Source organism: Arachis hypogaea, chromosome 1, assembly GCF_003086295.3.
Source record: "Arachis hypogaea cultivar Tifrunner chromosome 1, arahy.Tifrunner.gnm2.J5K5, whole genome shotgun sequence".
Taxonomy (NCBI): Eukaryota; Viridiplantae; Streptophyta; class Magnoliopsida; order Fabales; family Fabaceae; genus Arachis; species Arachis hypogaea.
This window is the reverse complement of record NC_092036.1, coordinates 48,915,925-48,934,835: the sequence shown is the minus strand read 5'-3', so window position 1 is coordinate 48,934,835 and position 18,911 is coordinate 48,915,925. Positions and strand designations below refer to the sequence as shown.

At 38.1% G+C, this 18,911-nt stretch overlaps 1 non-coding gene across 1 annotated transcript; it reads left to right on the top strand.

Moving 5' to 3' along the window:
- Positions 1 to 244: 244 nt before the first annotated feature.
- Positions 245 to 352, top strand: LOC112713612 (small nucleolar RNA R71). The gene has a single exon (XR_003158587.1). It is a non-coding gene; the product is annotated as a small nucleolar RNA R71 (small nucleolar RNA).
- The last annotated feature ends 18,559 nt before the right edge of the window (positions 353 to 18,911 follow it).

The following is an 18,911-nucleotide window of genomic DNA, read 5'->3' as shown; positions in this document are numbered from 1 at the left end:
TCTGAGCCAATATGGCATTCAGAGTGTCAATCTCAAGAACTCCTTTCTTCTGACTAGTCCCATTGTTCACAGGATTTCTTTCAGGAGTGTACATGAATTGGTTATTTGCAACCATTTCAATCAGCTCTTGAGCTTCTGTAGGCGTCTTCTTCAGATGAAGAGAGCCTCCAGCAGAGCTATCCAAAGACATTTTGGATAGTTCAGAGAGACCATCATAGAAAATACCTATGATGCTCCATTCAGAAAGCATATCAGTGGGACACTTTCTGATTAATTGTTTGTATCTTTCCCAAGCTTCATAGAGGGATTCTCCTTCCTTCTGTCTGAAGGTTTGGACTTCCACTCTAAGCTTACTCAATTTTTGAGGTGGAAAGAATTTTGCCAAGAAGGCATTGACTAGCTTTTCCCAAGAGTCCAGGCTTTCTTTAAGTTGAGAGTCCAACCATGTTCTAGCTCTGTCTCTTACAGCAAAAGGGAATAGCATAAGTCTGTAGACCTCAGGGTCAACCCCATTAGTCTTGACTGTGTTACAGATTTGCAAGAATTCAGCTAAAAACTGATGAGGATCTTCCAATGGAAGTCCATGGAACTTGCAATTCTGTTGCATTAGAGAAACTAATTGAGGCTTAAGCTCAAAGTTGTTTGCTCCAATGGCAGGGATAGAGATGCCTCTCCCATAGAAGTCGGGAGTAGGTGCAGTAAAGTCACCCAGCACCTTCCTTGCATTGTTGGCATTGTTGTTGTTTTCGGCTGCCATGTGTTCTTCTTCTTTGAAGAATTCGGTTAGGTCCTCTACAGGGAGTTGTGCCTTGGCTTCTCTTAGCTTTCGCTTCAAGGTCCTTTCGGGTTCAGGATCAGCCTCAACAAGAATGCTTTTGTCCTTGCTCCTGCTCATAAGAAAGAGAAGGGAACAAGAAAATGTGGAATCCTCTATGTCACAGTATAGAGATTCCTTTAGGTGTCAGAGAAAAAGAAAAGTAGAAGACAGAAGTAGAAAATTCGAACTTATCAAAGGAGATGGAGTTCAAATTTTGCATTAAGGAATAGTGTTAGTCCATAAATAGAAAGATGTGAGAAGAAGGGAAGTAATTTTCGAAAATTAAGTAAAAGATTTTGAAAACATTTTTGAAAAACACTAATTGATTTTCGAAAATGAAAGTGGGAAAGAAATCAAGTGATTTTTGAAAAAGATTTTGAAATTAGAAATCAAAAAGATTTGGTTGAAAACTATTTTGAAAAAGATGTGGTTAAGAAGATGTGATTAGTTTTAAAAAGATGTGATTGAGAAGATATGATTTGAAAAACATTTTAAAAAGATTTGATTTTGAAAATTAAAAACTTGGCTAACAAGAAAAGATATGATTCAAACATTAAACCTTTCTCAACAGAAAAGGCAACATATTTGAAATGTTGAATCAAATCATTAATTGATAGCAAGTATCTTTGAAAATAGAAAGAAATCAATTTGAAAACATATGATTGAAAAGATATGATTTGAAAAAGATTTGATTTTGAAAAACTTTGAAAACCGAAAAAAAAGTCTGCATTAAAAATAAAATCTTCCCTCTTGTGCCATCCTGGTGTTAAACGCCCAGAATGGTGCACATTCTGGCGTTTAACACCCAAAACACTACCTTTTTGGGCGTTAAACGCCCAACCAGGTACCCTGGCTGGCGTTTAAACGCCAGTCTGTCCTTCTTCACTGGGCGTTTTGAACGCCCAGCTTTTTCTGTGTAATTCCTCTGCTGTATGTTCTGAATCTTCAATTCTCTGTATTATTGACTTGAGAAGACACAAATTAAAAATATTTTTGGATTTTTAATAATAAGGAAAAATCAAAATGCAACAAGAATCAAATAACAATGCATGCAAGACACCAAACTTAGCAGTTTGTATACTACTAACACTAATGAGAATGCATATGAGACACACAAACACTCAAGTCAAGAGAATTCAAGGATCAGAGTAAGAAATCATCAAGAATTATTTGAAGATCCTTAAGACACATGAATGAATGCATGCAATTGACACCAAACTTAAGATGAGACTCTAGACTCAAACAAGAAATATTTTTGGATTTTATGATTTTGAAATTTTTTTTTTTATGATTTTCGAAAATTAAGTGGAAAAAGAAGATAAAGGTATCAAAATTCTTAATGAGAATTCCAGGAATCATGCAATGTTAGTCTAAAGCTTTAGTCTAAAGAAATTAGACATGGCTGAACAAGCTTCAGCAGGACATTGCATTCAAGAGCTAAATTGATGAAAATCAATCAGCTTTGGTGATGATAAGAACATCACCTTGAAACACTAGAATTCATTCTTAAGAATTCTGAAAAAAATACCTAATCTAAGCAACAAGATGAACCGTCAGTTGTCCATACTCGAACAATCCCCGGCAACGGCGCCAAAAACTTGGTGCACGAAATTGTGATCACTACAACTTCGCACAACTAACCAGCAAGTGTACTGGGTCGTCCAAGTAATAAACCTTACGCGAGTAAGGGTCGATCCCACAGAGATTGTTGGTATGAAGCAAGCTATGGTCACCTTGTAAATCTTAGTCAGGCAAACTCAAATGGGTATGGTGATAAACGCATAAAACATAAAGATAAAGATAGAGATACTTATGTAATTCATTGGTAGAAATTTCAGATAAGCGTATGAAGATGCCTTCCCTTCCGTCTCTCTGCTTTCCTACTGTCTTCATCCAATCCTTCTTCCTCCTTTCCATGGCAAGCTTAAGCAAGGGTTTCACCGTTGTCAGTGGCTACCTCCCATCCTCTCAGTGGAAATGTTCAACGCACCCTGTCACGGCACGGCTATCCATCTGTCGGTTCTCAATCAGGCCGGAATAGAATCCAGTGATTCTTTTGCGTCTGTCACTAACGCCCCGCCCTCAGGAGTTTGAAGCACGTCACAGTCATTCAATCATTGAATCCTACTCAGAATACCACAGACAAGGTTAGACCTTCCGGATTCTCTTGAATGCCGCCATCAGTTCTAGCCTATACCACGAAGACTCTGATCTCACAGAATGGCTGGCTCGTTTGTCATGCGAGCACTCGGTTGTCAGGCGATCAACCATGCATCGTGTATCAGGAATCCAAGAGATATTCACCCAATCGAAGGTAGAACGGAGGTGGTTGTCAGTCACACGTTCATATGTGAGAATGATGATGAGTGTCACGGATCATCACATTCATCAAGTTGAAGAACAAGTGATATCTTAGAACAAGAACAAGCGGAATTGAATAGAAGAACAATAGTAATTGCATTAATACTCGAGGTACAGCAGAGCTCCACACCTTAATCTATGGTGTGTAGAAACTCCACCGTTGAAAATACATAAGTGATAGTGTGATCATTGGTTTCGGCCCCAGAGAGGGAACCAGAAGAACCAAGATGAAAATACAATAGTAAAAGGTCCTATATATAGAAAACTAGTAGCCTAGGGTTTACAGAGATGAGTAAATGACATAAAAATCCACTTCCGGGCCCACTTGGTGTGTGCTTGGGCTGAGCATTGAAGCATTTTCGTGTAGAGACTCTTCTTGGAGTTAAACGCCAGCTTTTGTGCCAGTTTGGGCGTTTAACTCCCATTCTTGTGCCAGTTCCGGCGTTTAACACTGGGAATTCTGAGGGTGACTTTGAACGCCGGTTTGGGCCATCAAATCTTGGGCAAAGTATGGACTATCATATATTTCTGGAAAGCCCAGGATGTCTACCTTATAACGCCGTTGAGAGCGCGCCAATTGGGCTTCTGTAGCTCCATAAAATTTACTTCGAGTGCAGGGAGGTCAGAATCCAACAGCATCTGCAGTCCTTTTCAGTCTCTGAATCAGATTTTTGCTCAGGTCCCTCAATTTCAGCCAGAAAATACCTGAAATCACAGAAAAACACACAAACTCATAGTAAAGTCCAGAAAAGTGAATTTTAACTAAAAACTAATAAAAATATACTAAAAACTAACTAGATCATACTAAAAACATACTAAAAATAATGCCAAAAAGCGTATAAATTATCCGCTCATCATTCACCAATCACAATTTCTTCCTCGTTCTCCGTGTCCGTCTTCTGGTGTACCTCTACTCAGTCACGCTTCTGCCGTCGTCCGTCATCGTGCTTGTCGCCTGGTCACCGTCATCCGTCACTCTCAAGCACTTTTCTTCATACTCTGTCCAGACTGCTCAGATCGAAGAAGGCAATGGCTTCTCTGCTCACTGCTAATGCTTGTTTTTCTTTCTGTTTTTATTTTTTGTTCAGATATTATATTAATTATTGAATGATTGATTGATTATTGAATGTTTAATTGATTATTGATTAGCTTTTCTCAATGCTGTTGTGATATACTCTGCTATATTTTGTGCTCTGTTATGTTGTGATTCTGTGTTCAATTAAAATTTTGTTTGAGAACTTAGCTTTGCCATGCTTGATAAATTATGCATTTCTTGAAATCTGATTTTGACAATTTGAGTTGTTTATGAAGCATAGTTCATTGTTATTAAGGAGTGTATGAAGCAGATTACTTGCTGTGTTTGGAGCTGTGTATTAACTAAATTAGTTAATTTATACTTGATAAAGGGTACAAAAGATAGTGAAATTATTTAGTAAAATTAAGTTCTGTTAGTTATAGGAAATATATATCTGGTATATCAATTGAGATTAGTTTTGTTAAAAAAGATTCTTGGGATGAGTCTTGAACATATATGTGCAAACTCAATAACATTGTTATTATATTGATTTTCTAAATAGCAATTACAGTGTTCTAGCATTCCAAGTTTTCCTTTCTTTTTGGTTTTTCATCCTGGTTTTTTAGTAGAGTTTGTTCATGATCATCCACTAAGATCACTTCAGGCCATGTTAAAAGTGTGAAATTATTACTTGTTCATTATAATCAGTCTTATGTTTATTTTTATTAATCTTTATTAATTTTTGTGCTAACAATTTTGTTATTCAAAACCTTGCTTTGTCCTTGTTAGTTAACATACTTACATACATGATGAAAGACCAAAAACAACTAATTGGTTTTTGACTTTTTATTAGAAAATCACTGCTAATTGGTAGACGAATTGAAACTTGAGAGTACTATTGGCTAAGCTCAATAAACAGTAGCGGGAAAGAGTGCAGTGTGTGATAATTAATGCTTCTAATACTCGTCCAAAAAATAAAAAATAAACCCATATATAGTATATGTATACAAAATTTAATATCATCTGTAAAGATGAAAAAATAAATGTTATTAGTCTGAAATCCATTAAATTTCTGATACTTTATCACAAAGTTAATCTGGTTAATCTGAAATCCTTTTTGGTTGATGATGATTTATGTAGTGTTTTAAATTTGGAAGATATTTTAGGATGTTTATTTATAATTTATATATTATTTTATTCTAAAATGGTTTTTTTGGTTGAACCACTGGTTGAACCGGTTAGACCAATAAACCAGTGAACCAGTGACTAGAGCGGTTTGATGACCGGTCTGGTTTTCAAAACCTTGCAAAATTGATAAATAATTAGCCAATAAATTACTTGTCATTTAATAAAATTTTAAAATTAAATTTTATAGTTTAATGCAGAAGAAATAATTAAAATATGAATTTTGACACTAATTTTAAAGAATTTGGCCCAAGATTGGGCCGAATGGGCCGAACTGATTGAACCGGGCCGATTGCCCAACTCATAAAACCTCAATTCAGCCATCCTTCTTCTTCATTTTCCATGAAGCTCGCTGAAACAAGAAGGGAGAGAAAAAACTAAAAGCTCAAACCCTTGTTCCAACTTTAGATCCAATTATCTTTCAATCCAAAGTTGCGATCGTCGCATCGTTTGCGGCCACGCGACCGAAGCGTCAAGCTGTACAAAATCATCTGAACAATTTAAAAGGTAAGTCATAATTTCTAACCCAGCTTCTCATCCTTTGATTTTCGAAATTTTGAGTGTGGTGTTGAAATTTTGTTGAATTTTAATGTTTTGGGGGATAGTGACATTGCGAATTTGATGGGTCTTGCATCAATTCCATGTTGGTAAGGTGATACAACTCAAATCCTTGTAAAATCTGTGATTAAGTGAAATCTGTATTGATTTAGTGATTATTATTTGTATTAGATTGATTTGCGGGTTGTTTTAGGGCATGTTGGTGGTTATTGGTGGTGTTGGAGACTTGAGGTTGGACTTTGGGGAGCTGGAGATCTGTTTGGTGTGACTTTGAAAGCTTGGGTCTTTGCTGAACGGTGCTAATTGTGGGGTTTCGAGCTTAGGGGAGAAATCGGCCAAGGTATGGTTTTGGTTTCTCGTCATTAAAATATAATGTGTCATGAAAACGTTGGTTAGTTGACCGTAAGATAAGAATTGAATTATTGATGTGGTTGGTGATTGGGATTTAGTTAATATGTATATTAGTTAACAATGTTGAGATTGTGGTTGAAGTTGTGATGTTGTGATGTCTATTATTGTATGTGAAGGTTGGTAAATGATAATGATTATGTTTATTGATATGTTGTTTTGAACTTGAATTATTGGATTGATAACTTGGTGAAGATGGAAAGTAGGTATGTTGAGGAGTGTTGTGGTGTTGGTAGTGTTTGGTAGAGATAATTGATGATATATGTGATAATTATAATGATGGTGATATATATGTATATAAGTTGTTGATATGGCTTTTGTTGTTGTTAGAAATGAATTATTGTGTCGGAGTAATTCTATATGTGAAGTTGGTGTGATGTGGATTAAAAATGTGGTATGTTGAGGAGTATTTGGAATTGGTTTGATATGATTTGATAAGTTTTAAAAAGGGTTTGATAAACCCCAATTTTGTGGTTTATCTTGTGCTAATTTTGGGGGATTTTATCACCTTTTCTCACATTTATTCAATGAAATAGCATGATTTTGTAATTTTCCTTGAATTTGTGCTTAAGTGTAAAAACATGCTTTTTAGCACTTAAAATTGGTAATTTTTATTCACCTTTGATTCCACTAGATGCCATGATGTGTTTGTTAGTGAATTCAGGTTGAAAAGGTTAGGAATAAATCAAAGGAGTTAAGAGAAAAGCATGCAAAGTGGATACCTCAAGGAAAATCAAAGATTTAGAGTGCATACATCGACGCGCACGCGTGACAGATGCGCAAGCGTGGAGATGAAGTCGCATGGTGATGCGTATGCATGACATGACGTGCACACGTGGATAGTAAAATGGCCAGCAACGCATACGTGTGACCCATGTGTACTGATGAGCGGATAATTTATACGCTTTTTGGCATTGTTTTTAGTATGTTTTTAGTATGTTTTAGTTAGTTTTTATTATATTTTTATTAGTTTTTAGTTAAAATTCACTTTTCTGGACTTTACTATGAGTTTGTGTGTTTTTCTGTGATTTCAGGTATTTTCTGGCTAAAATTGAGGGACCTGAGCAAAAATCTGATTCAGAGGCTGAAAAGGACTGCAGATGCTGTTGGATTCTGACCTCCCTACACTCAAAGTGGATTTTCTGGAGGTACAGAAGCCCAATTGGCGCGCTCTCAACGGCGTTGAAAAGTAGACATCCTGGGCTTTCCAGCAATGTTTAATAGTCCATACTTTTCCCGAGATTTGATGGTCCAAACTGGCGTTCCAAATCAGCTCAAAACTGCCCAGCGTTAAACGCCGGAACATGCACAAGAATGGGAGTTAAACGCCCAAACTGGCACAAAAGCTGGCATTTAACTCCAAGAAAAGTCTCTACACGAAAATGCTTCAATTCTCAACCCAAGCACACACCAAGCGGGTCCGGAAGTGGATTTTTTATGTCATTTACTCATATTTGTAAACCCTAGGCTACTAGTTCTCTACAAATAGGACCTTTTGCTATTGTATTTTCATCTTTGGACGTCTAGTTCTTAGATCATGGGAGGCTGGCCATTCGGCCATGCCTAGACCTTGTTCTTATGTATTTTCAACGGTGGAGTTTCTACACACCATAGATTAAGGTGTGGAGCTCTGCTGTACCTCGAGTATTAATGCAATTACTATTGTTCTTCTATTCAATTCAGCTTATTCTTGTTCTAAGATATTCATTTGCACCCAAGAACATGATGAATGTGATGATTATGTGACACTCATTATCATTCTCACTTATGAACGAGTGCCTGACAACCACTTCTGTTCTACAAGCAAACAAGGCTTGAATGTTTATCTCTTGGATCCCTTGATCGGAATCTTCGTGGTATAAGCTAGAATTGATGGCGGCATTCAAGAGAATCCGGAAGGTCTAAACCTTGTCTGTGGTATTCTGAGTAGGATTCAATGATTGAATGACTGTGACGAGCTTCAAACTCCTGAAGGCTGGGCGTTAGTGACAGACGCAAAAGAATCAATGGATTCTATTCCAACCTGATTGAGAACCAACAGATGATTAGCCGTGCCGTGACAGGGTGCGTTGTACATTTTCACTGAGAGGACGGGATTGTAGCCACTGACAACGGTGATGCCCAACATACCGCTTGCCATGGAAAGGAGTAAGAAGGATCGGATGAAGACAGTAGGAAAGCAGAGAGACGGAAGGGACAAAGCATCTCCATTCGCTTATCTGAAGTTCTCACCAATGAATTACATAAGTATCTCTATCTTTACTTTATGCTTTATTCGTATATCATCCATAACCATTTGAATCTGCCTGACTAAGATTTATAAGGTGACCATAGCTTGCTTCATACCAACAATCTCCGTGGGATCGACCCTTACTCGCGTAAGGTTTATTACTTGGACGACCCAGTACACTTGCTGGTTAGTTGTGCGAAGTTATGATAAATAGTTGAGATTGAAATTGAGCGTACCATGTTGATGGCACCATTGATGATCACAATTTCGTGCACCAAGTTTTTGGCGCCGTTGCCGGGGATTGTTGAGTTTGGACAACTGACGGTTCATCTTGTTGCTTAGATTAGGTATTTTTCTTTAGAGTTCTTAAGAATGAATTCTAGTGTTTCAAGGTGATGTTCTTATCATCACCAAAGCTGATTGATTTTCATCAATTTAGCTCTTGAATGCAATGTCCTGTTGAAGCTTGGCTAGCCATGTCTAATTCCTTTAGACTGAAGCTTTAGACTAACATTGCATGATTCCTGGAATTCTCATTAAGAATTTTGATATCTTTATTTTCTTTTCCACTTAATTTTTGAAAAATCCAAAAAAATTACAAAATCATAAAAATATAAAAAATATATTTTATGTTTCTTGTTTGAGACACTAGTCTCATTTTAAGTTTGGTGTCAATTGCATGTTTCTATTCTTCTTGCATTCATGCATGTGTCTTCATTAATCTTCAAGTCGTTCTTGATGATTTTCTTGTTCTGATCTTTAAATTCTCTTGTCTTGTGTGTTTTGTTGTTTCTCATATGCATTCTCAATTTGTTAGTGTCAGTAGTATACAAACTTCTAAGTTTGGTGTCTTGCATGCATTGTTTATTTGATTTTAGTTGCATTTTGACTATTCTTCATTATTAAAAATCCAAAAATTTTTTAATTTGTGTCTTTTCGAGTCAATAATACACAGAATTGAAGATTCAGAACATACAGCAGAGGAATTACACAGAAAAAGCTGGGCGTTCAAAACGCCCAGTGAGGAAGGCAAACTGGGGTTTAAACGCCAGCCAGGGTGCCTGGCTGGGCGTTTAACGCCCAAAAGGGTAGAGCTTTGGGCATTAAACGCCAGAATGTGCACCATTCTGGGCGTTTAACGCCAGGATTGCACAAGAGGAAAGATTTTGTTTTTAATTCAATTTTTTTCAAGTTTTCAAAATTTTTCAAAATCAAATCTTTTTCAAATCATATCTTTTCAATCATATGTTTTCAAAATCAATTTCTTTCCTTTTTCAAAAATACTTGCTAACAATTAATGATTTGATTCAACATTTCAAGTATGTTGCCTTTTCTGTTGAGAAAGGTTTAATGTTTGAATCATATCTTTTCTTGTTAGCCAAGTCATTAATTTTTAAAATCAAATCTTTTTAAATTGTTTTTCAAATCATATCTTCTCAATCATATCTTTTTAAAACTATATCTTTTCAATCATATATTTTTCTCACATCTTTTTCTAAATAGTTTTCAATGATACCTTTTTGATTTCTAATTTCAAAATCTTTTTCAAAAATTACTTGATTTCTTTTCCACTCTTGGTTTTCGAAAATCAATTAGTATTTTTTCAAAATGTTTTTAAAATCTTTTTATTTTATTTCTTCCCCTCTTCTCACATCCTTCTATTTATGGACTAACACTACTCCTCAATGCACAATTCGAACTCCATCTTTCCTTGATAAGTTCGAATTTTCTACCTCTTCCTTCCATTTTTCTTTTCCTCTGACACCTCAAGGAATCTCTATACTGTGACATAGAGGATTCCATATTTTCTTGTTCTCTTCTCTTTCATATGAGCAGGAGCAAAGACAAAAGCATTCTTGTTGAGGCTGACCTTGAACCTGAAAGGACCTTGAAGCGAAAGCTAAGAGAAGCTAAAGCACAACTCTCTGGAGGGGACCTAACAGAAATCTTCAAACTAAAAGAAGATATGGCAGCCGAAAACAACAACAATGCCAACAATGTAAGGAAGGTGCTGGGTGACTTTACTGCACCTACTCCCGACTTCTATGGGAGAAGCATCTCTATCCCTACCATTGGAGCAAACAACTTTGAGCTTAAGCCTCAATTAGTTTCTCTGATGCAACAGAATTGTAAGTTCCATGGACTTCCATTGGAAGATCCTCATCAGTTTTTAGCTGAGTTCTTGCAAATCTGTGACACTGTCAAGACTAATGGGGTTGACCCTGAGGTCTACAGACTTATGCTATTCCCTTTTGCTGTAAGAGACAGAGCTAAGATATGGTTGGACTCACAACCTAAAAAAAGCCTGAACTCTTGGGAAAAGCTAGTCAATGCCTTCTTGGCAAAGTTCTTTCCACCTCAAAAATTGAGTAAGCTTAGAGTGGAAGTCCAAACCTTCAGACAGAAGGAAGGTGAATCCCTCTATGAAGCTTGGGAAAGATACAAACAATTGATCAGAAAGTGTCCCTCTGACATGCTTTCTGAATGGAGCATCATAGGTATCTTCTATGATGGTCTGTCTGAACTGTCCAAGATGTCATTGGACAGCTCTGCTGGAGGATCTCTTCATCTGAAGAAGACGCCTGCAGAAGTTCAAGAACTCATTGAAATGGTTGCAAATAACCAATTCATGTACACTTCTGAAAGGGATCCTGTGAACAATGGGACGAATCAGAAGAAAGGAGTTCTTGAGATTGATACTCTGAATGCCATATTAGATCAGAACAAAATATTGACTCAACAAGTCAATATGATTACTCAAAGTCTGTCTGGAATGCAAGCTGCACTAGGCAGTACTAAGAACGCTTCATCTGAAGAAGAAGCTTATGATCCTGAGAACCCTTCAATGGAAGAAGTGAATTACATGGGAGACTCCTATGGAAACACCTATAATCCTTCATGGAGGAAACATCCAAATCTCTCATGGAAGGATCAACAGAGACCTCAACATGGTTTCAATAACAATAATGGTGGAAGAAACAGGTTTAGCAATGGCAAACCTTTTCCATCATCTTCTCATCAACAGACAGAGAATTCTAAGTAGAGCCATTCTGACTTAGCAACCATGGTCTCTGATCTAATCAAAACCACTCAAAGTTTTATGACTGAAACAAGGTCCTCCATTAGAAACTTGGAGGCACAAGTGGGACAGCTGAGCAAGAAAATTACTGAACTCCCCCTCCTAGTACTCTTCCAAGCAATAGAGAAGAGAATCCAAAAGGAGAATGCAAGGCCATTAACATGACCCACATGGCCGAACTTGGAGAGGAGGAAGAGGCAGTGATCACCACTAAGGAAGACCTCAGTGGACGTCCACTGGCCTCCAATGAGTTCCCTAATGAGGAACAATGGGAATCTGAGGCTCACACAGAGACCATAGAGATTCCATTGGATTCACTTCTGCCATTCATGAGCTCTGATGAGTATTCTTCCTCTGAAGAGGATAAGTATGTCACTGAAGAGCAAGTTGCTAAATACCTTGGAGCAATCATAAAGCTAAATGACAAGTTATTTGGTAATGAGACTTAGGAGGATGAACCCCCTTTGCTCACCAAAGAACTGGATGACTTGTCTAGGCAGAAATTACCTCAAAAGAGACAAGACCCTGGGAAGTTCTCAATACCTTGTACAGTAGGCACCATGACCTTCAAGAAGGCTCTGTGTGACCTAGGGTCAAGCATAAACCTCATGCCTCTCTCTGTAATGGAGAAGCTAGGGATCTTTGAGGTACAAGTTGCAAGAATCTCACTAGAGATGGCAGACAATTCAAGAAAACAAGCTTATGGACTTGTAGAGGATGTTCTGGTAAAAGTTGAAGACCATTACATCCCTGCTGATTTTATAGTCCTAGAGACTGGGAAGTGCATAGATGAATCCATCATCCTTGGCAGACCCTTCCTAGCCACAGCAAAGGCTATGATTGATGTTGACAGAGGAGAATTGATCATTCAAGTGAATGAAGAATTCCTTGTGTTTAAGGCTCAAGGATATCCCTCTGTAACCATGGAGAGGAAGCATGAAGAGCTTCTCTCAAAACAGAGTCAAACAGAGCCCCCACAGTCAAACTCTAAGTTTGGTGTTGGGAGGCCACAACCAACTTCTAAGTTTGGTGTTGAACCCCCACATTCAAACTCTAAGTTTGGTGTTGGGAGGTTCCAACGTTGCTTTGAGTATCTGTGAGGCTCCATGAGAGCCCACTGTCAAGCTACTGACATTAAAGAAGCGCTTGTTGGGAGGCAACCCAATGTTATATTTATCTAATTTTCCTTTGTTATTTTATGTTTTCTGTAGGTTGATAATCATGGAAAGTCACAAAATCAATTGAAAAAGCAAAAACAGAATGAAAAATAGAAAGAAAAACAGCACACCTTGGAGGATAACTTACTGGCGTTTAAACGCCAGTAAGGGCAGCAAATGGGCGTTTAACGCCCAGTCTGGCACCATTCTGGGCGTTTAACGCCAGAAAGGGGCACCAGACTGGCGTTAAACACCAGGAAAGGGCAAGAAGCTGGCGTTAAACGCTAGAAATGGGCACCAGCCCGGCGTTTAACGCCAGAATTGGCATAAAGAGCATTTTTGCTCGCCACTTGGTGCATAGAGGACTTTTCCTTGACACCTCAGGATCTGTGGACCCCACAGGATCCCCACCTACCCCACCACTCTCTCTCTTCTTCACCCATTCACCAATCACCTCAACACCTCTTTCCCAAAAACCCCTCACCTATCAAATCCCATCTTTCTCTTCACTACTCACATCCATCCTTCATAAAACCCCACCTACCTCACCATTCAAATTCAGACCACTTTTCCTCCCAAACCCACCCTCACATAGCCGAACCTTACCCCTCTCTCCACTCCTATATAAACCCATCTCTACCACCTCCTTTTCACACAACCTAGACACTACTTCTCTCCCTTTGGCCAAACCACAAAGCCATCTCCATCTCCTTCATTTCTTCTTCTTCTACTCTCTTATTTCTTCTTTTGCTCGAGGACAAGCAAACCTTTTAAGTTTGGTGTGATAAAAGCATTGCTTTTTGTTTTTCCATAACCATTTATGGCATCCAAGGCCGGAGAAACCTCTAGAAAGAGGAAAGGGAAGGCAAAAGCTTCCACCTCCGAGTCATGGGAGATGGAGAGATTCATCTCAAGGGTGCATCAAGACCACTTCTATGAAGTTGTGGCCTTAAAAAAGGTGATCCCCGAGGTCCCTTTCAAACTCAAAAAGAGTGAATACCTGGAGATCTGACATGAGATTCGAAGAAGAGGTTGGGAAGTTCTTACCAACCCCATTCAACAAGTCAGAATCTTAATGGTTCAAGAGTTCTATGCCAATGCATGGATCACCAAGAGCCATGATCAAAGTGTGAACCCGAACCCAAAGAATTGGCTTACAATGGTTCGGGGGAAATGCTTAGATTTTAGTCCGGAAAATGCAAGGTTGGCATTCAACTTGCCCATGATGCAAGGAAATGAACACCCTTACACTAGAAGGGTCAACTTTGATCAAAGGTTGGACCAAGTCCTCATAGACATCTGTGAAGAGGGCGCTCAATGGAAGAGAGATTCAAGAGGGAAGCCGGTTCAACTAAGAAGGCATGACCTCAAGCCCGTGGCTAGGGGATGGTTGGAGTTTATCCAACGCTCAATCATTCCCACTAGCAACCGGTCCGAAGTTACTATAGATTGGGCCATCATGATTCATAGCATCATGATTGGAGAAGAAATAGAAGTTCATGAGGTTATAGCCCAAGAACTTTATAAGGTGGCGGACAAGTCCACTACCTTGGCAAGGTTAGCCTTTCCTCATCTCATTTGTCACCTCTGTTATTCAGTTGGAGTTGACATAGAGGGAGACATCCTCATTAATGAGGACAAGCCCATCACTAGCAAAAGGATGGAGCAAACAAGAGATCCCACTCATCATGAAATCTCTGAGATGCCTCAAGGGATGCACTTTCCTCCACAAAACTATTGGGAGCAAATCAACACCTCCCTAGGAGAATTGAGTTCCAACATGGGACAACTAAGGGTGGAGCACCAAGAACATTCCATTCTCCTCCATGAAATTAGAGAAGATCAAAGAGTCATGAGAGAGGAGCAACAAAGGCAAGGAAGAGACATTGAGGAGCTCAAGCACTCCATAAGATCTTCAAGAGGAAGAACAAGCCGCCATCACTAAGGTGGACCCGTTCTTTAATTTCCTTGTTCTTTATTTCCTGTTTTTTGAATTTTCATGCTTATGTTTATCCATGTTTGTGTCTTATGATCATTAGTGTCTTAGTGTATATGCCTTAAAGTTATGAATGTCCTATAAATCCATCACCTTTCTTGAATGAAAAATGTTCTTAATTGAAAAAGAGAAGAATTGCATGAATTTCAGATTTTATAACAGAATAATTATTTTGATGTGGTGGCAATATTTTTGACCTCTGAATGTATGCTTGAACAGTTCATATGTCTTTTGAATTTGTTGTTCATGAATGTTGGCTCTTGAAAGAATGATGAAAAAGGAGACATGTTACTGAGGATCTGAAAAATCATAAAAAAAATGATTCTTTAAGCAAGAAAAAGCATTGAATACAAAAAAAAATTCGAAAAAAAAGAGAAAGAGAGGAAAAAGAAAAAAAAAGAAAAAGAAATAATAAAGTTGTGATCCAAGGAAAAAAGAGTGTGCTTAAGAACCCTGGACACCTCTAATTGGGGACTCTGGCAAAGCTGAGTCACAATCTGAAAAGGTTCACCCAGTTATGTGTCTGTGGCATGTATGTATCCGGTGGTAATACTGGAAGACAGAGTGCTTTGGGCCACGGCCAAGACTCATAAAGTAGCTGTGTTCAAGAATCATCATACTTAACTACGAGAATCAATAACACTATCTGGATTCTGAGTTCCTATAGAACCAATCATTCTGAATTTCAAAGGATAGAGTGAGATGCCAAAACTATTCAAAGGCAAAAAGCTAAAAGCCCCGCTCATCTAATTAATACTGATCTTCATAGATGTTTTTGGAATTCATTGCATATTATCTTCTTTTTATCTTATTTGATTTTCAGTTGCTTGGGGACAAGCAACAATTTAAGTTTGGTGTTGTGATGAGCGGATAATTTATACGCTTTTTGGCATTGTTTTTAGTATGTTTTAGTTAGTTTTTATTATATTTTTATTAGTTTTTAGTTAAAATTTACTTTTCTGGACTTTACTATGAGTTTGTGTGATTTTCTGTGATTTCAGGTATTTTCTGGCTGAAATTGAGGGACCTGAGCAAAAATCTGATTCAGAGGCTGAAAAGGACTGCAGATGCTGTTGGATTCTGACCTCCCTGCACTCGAAGTGGATTTTCTGGAGCTACAGAAGCCCAATTGGCGCGCTCTTAACGGCGTTGGAAAGTTGATATCCTGGGCTTTCCAGCAATGTATAATAGTCCATACGTTGCCCGAGATTTGATGGCCCAAACTGGCATTCCAAATCAGCTCAAAACTGTCCGGCATTAAACGCCGGAACTGGCACAAGAATAGAAGTTAAACGCCCAAACTGGCACAAAAGCTGGCGTTTAATTCCAAGAAAAGTCTCTACACGAAAATGCTTCAATTCTCAGCCCAAGCACACACCAAGTGGGCCCGAAAGTGGATTTTTTTATGTCATTTACTCATATTTGTAAACCCTAGGCTACTAGTTCTCTACAAATAGGACCTTTTGCTATTGTATTTTCATCTTTGGATGTCTAGTTCTTAGATCATGGGAGGCTGGCCATTTGGCCATGCCTAGACCTTGTTCTTATGTATTTTCAACGGTGGAGTTTCTACACACCATAGATTAAGGTGTGGAGCTCTGCTGTACCTCGAGTATTAATGCAATTACTATTGTTCTTCTATTCAATTCAGCTTATTCTTGTTCTAAGATATTCATTTTCACCCAAGAACATGATGAATGTGATGATTATGTGACACTCATTATCATTCTCACTTATGAACGAGTGCCTGACAACCACTTCTGTTCTACAAGCAAACAAGGCTTGAATGTTTATCTCTTGGATCCCTTGATCGGAATCTTCGTGGTATAAGCTAGAATTGATGGCGGCATTCAAGAGAATCCAGAAGGTCTAAACCTTGTCTGTGGTATTCTGAGTAGGATTCAATGATTGAATGACTGTGACGAGCTTCAAACTCCTGAAGGCTGGGCGTTAGTGACAGACGCAAAAGAATCAATGGATTCTATTCTAACCTGATTGAGAACCGACAGATGATTAGCCGTGCCGTGACAGGGTGTATTGAACATTTTCACTGAGAGGACGGGATTGTAGCCACTGACAACGGTGATGCCCAACATACAGCTTGCCATGGAAAGGAGTAAGAAGAATTGGATGAAGACAGTAGGAAAGCAGAGAGACGGAAGGGACAAAGCATCTCCATTCGCTTATCTGAAGTTCTCACCAATGAATTACATAAGTATCTCTATCTTTACTTTATGCTTTATTCGTATATCATCCATAACCATTTGAATCTGCCTGACTAAGATTTACAAGGTGACCATAGCTTGCTTCATACCAACAATCTCCGTGGGATCGACCCTTACTCGCGTAAGGTTTATTACTTGGACGACCCAGTACACTTGCTGGTTAGTTGTGCGAAGTTGTGATAAATAGTTGAGATTGCAATTGAGCGTACCATGTTGATGGCACCAATGATGATCACAATTTCGTGCACCATGTACGCGTCACAGCTCGCATGTGACCTGATTAAAGTGAAAACAATGGGGGCGATTTCTGAGCTGCCCAGGCCCAAATCCAACTCATTCCTGAGGCTATTTCATGCAAAATTCAAGCTTGGGCAAAGAAGGAGCAATTAGTTGTAGGATTAGCATCATGTAGGTTAGTTTCTAGAGAGAGAAGCTCCCTCTTCTCTCTAGAATTAGGGTTCTTAGGTTTATTTTCATCCTAGATCTAGGCATAATTTCTTGTTTTCATCTTGTTTCCTTTACAATTTCTTGTTCCTACTCCTTCATTCTCTTAGTTTGTAGTGTTAATTTTCCTTTTATGAATCTCTTTAGTTTTATGAATGCTCATATTGGATTTGGATCTCATTTAATACAATTGATGTTTGATGTTCTTTTATTGTTGATTTGAGTTGTTATTATTGTTTCCTTGCAATTGGTAGTTGGTAGATTTTATCTTTTCTTGAAATTTGCTATGCTTTCCTTTTATGGCTTCCAAGTATTTGACAAAGAGGAAAGAGGAATTAAGCAATCTTGAGTCATCAATACCCAATTTAGATTCGTGATCTAGAGTGTTAGTTAATATTATTTCCATTGACTCTAATCTCTTACTAATTTAATTAGTAAGTTGATTAGGTCTTTTGGATTGAGATTAGCTAGTCTTGTTTGACTTTCTCTCAATGTGAATATAACCTTGTACCTTCTTCCATTGTTGGAGATGACGAAATAAATAGATTCTGGTTAATCATTGTTATGATTAGTGACTAAGATAGAAAGTCTATATTCTCAATCCTTGCCATGAATGTCTCTCTTTATTAATTGCTTTCTTTACTTGTTTGCTTGGTTTACTTTTCTTGTCATTTATTTTCTTGTCTCTTTTATAAATCAAACCCCTTGTTCCTTCATAGCCAATAATTGATCACTTCATTGCAATTCCTTGTGAGACGACTCGAGGTTTAAATACTTCGGTTATTCTTATTGGGGTTTGTTACTTGTGACAACCAAATTTTGATTGGGAGGATTGTTTGTTGGTTTAGAACTATACTTGCAACAAAATTTCATTGTGAAATTCTTTACCAACACAACAATTTTTCTCTTCATCAGGGTTGAATTTGAATTGTTGTGAAAATTGAGGTTTAGAAATCTTTGAGAATTAGTATGAAAATCTGATTTTTGGCCAAACTTTGGCAAGCCATAACTCGGCTTCCGGAACCCAAAACTTTTTCAAACTTATCTCACGTGAAAATTTTGTCCGTGAAGTTTACACCGTCTGAATATTGGATGAAAAATGTTTTAAAACGAAAAAGTTATGTGCGTCGGAAGTTTGGTGGGCAAAACTGAAATTCTCTAGCACTTAGCATTTTTACCTACTCTGCAGAATTCGCGTACGCGACAACCTGCACGCGACAAGACCTTTCGGGTTTGGCATCTCGCATACGCGAGCAAAGTACTTGCGTATGCAAACAAGAAAAACATGCCCACACGTACGCATGGCCCACGCGTACGCGTGACCCCTGAAATCAGCAAAGTGAATTTTGTGTTTTAAAATATAATTTTGAACCTCTAAACCTCTATTTTCACTCTTTTAACCCTTAAACCTTAGTTATATGTTGAGTGGTGAAAAG